General features: G+C 39.6%; 1 protein-coding gene across 2 annotated transcripts in view; it reads left to right on the top strand.

Moving 5' to 3' along the window:
• The window catches only part of LOC117960297 (TBC1 domain family member 12-like), a 24,920-nt gene that overhangs the window by 1,989 nt on the left and 21,221 nt on the right, over positions 1-1,710 (top strand). The gene's annotated exons all lie outside the window — the stretch shown is intronic.

The following is a 1,710-nucleotide window of genomic DNA, read 5'->3' as shown; positions in this document are numbered from 1 at the left end:
ATTACACACACATGCACTAACGGCAAGATGTCAGGGTGGGGGGGGGGGGACTGCCACCTCTCCAGCTACCAGTCCACCACCATACTTTGGTCCATACGGGGACTTGAACCTGCAACCCTTTGGTTCCCAACCTAGACCTACTCTATCTGTAAAGTGTCTCCAGTTAACTCTAGTTATGAATTGATACTATACATACAATTGAATTGAATTGTCCAAAGTGAAAGAGATCCTAATGATGGGGGTAGATGGTAATATGTGAACTTATTCCACATAGGCTACCAATTTCACCTTGGTTGATGGGTGACTGACTGTAGTACACACCTGCTTTCCTCACTAAACAGTTTTCTTCCACTTGCGTAAGAAGAGATGGATGTTTAAGCTGATTTTTATAAAGAGAGAGACGTTTACAAGCACTGGGAATTTCCTGTTCCAGTTAGTCGCAGCTTTAGACAGTGTAGATACATGAATTGTAAAGCTCCATTGTGTAATGTTTTGAGCTGATTCTTATCAAAAAAACCATCGTCCTTTCACAAATATGTGCTCATTCATGTGTAATAACTTCAACCAACTAATCAAAGTAATCTCGTAAGCTTAGAATCTGCCTTTCAGAATAATTCACTTGTATGACATGAGCTTAACACGGTTTTCAGTACTATCGCCGCAATTTTAAAAGTATGTTCAATATGTTCAGAAAGCACTGATAGTCCTTTACAACCTGAAATAGTTTCAAAAACAGTGTTTATTATATTACAAAAATATAGGCAATAAGCTTGTAAAAACTATGAAAACTGGCTACTGAAACACGAAGGGGGGGCCGGTAAGAACTTGAACCAGAGATGGCTGACTTTGAGATCCTGGAAGATTTATTTATAACTTCAACATGAAGTTAACTATGACGTTGTAGTTGACGTTACATGTGAAGTTAAATGTGGTTCTGAAATATAAGCAAATAATAAAGGACATTAATAAGCATCTGATTTACTATGAACATTATATATCAAACTAAATAGTATAGCCACCAGCATATAACAAGAAACAATATTTATTGTATACTATTTATTGATTGTAAGTGGGCTGCCAGTTGGACCAGCGCCCTGGGAGGTTGGGGGGGTACGGTGCCTTGCTCAAGAGTACCTGGCAGTGCCCAGGAGGTGAAGTGGATTCTCTCCAGCCACCAATCCACACTCCGTACTCTGGTCCGCATGGGGAGATGAACCTGTGACCCTCCGGTTCCCAACCACTCCCTACAGACTGAGTCACTGCCACCCCCAAAATACTAAGATATACACGTTAATTTCTCTGTAATAATTACCATAAATGTGACATATTGCTCAGTAACATAAACTGAGAATAAGCCACGTCTATTACAGCACACATATCCATACCGGCGCAAACAGTGTAATACACCTTTTAATAGCTACGCACGTAGCTCCAAAGGCTAGTCCGTCATCTACAGTGGTTTGCATAAGTTTACACATCCATGCTAAAGTTGATAAGAGAAATAAAAAATCAAATTTTGGAAATTTATATTTTAACTCCAAAGGCCAAGGGAACTATATCAAGATGTATAGCATCCGGATCCATGTAATTACTGGCCTTTAATAATACACAATGGGCCGGCCTCTATGGGAATTTAACATAGGGTGTGTATACTTATGCCCCTGTATTTTAACATAGGGGGGTGTATACTTATGCCCCTGTATTTTAACA

The sequence above is a fragment of the Etheostoma cragini genome, chromosome 17 (assembly GCF_013103735.1).
Source record: "Etheostoma cragini isolate CJK2018 chromosome 17, CSU_Ecrag_1.0, whole genome shotgun sequence".
Lineage (NCBI taxonomy): Eukaryota > Metazoa > Chordata > Actinopteri > Perciformes > Percidae > Etheostoma > Etheostoma cragini.
The sequence above is the reverse complement of the archived record's forward strand: the minus strand, read 5'-3'. Positions and strand labels throughout refer to the sequence as shown.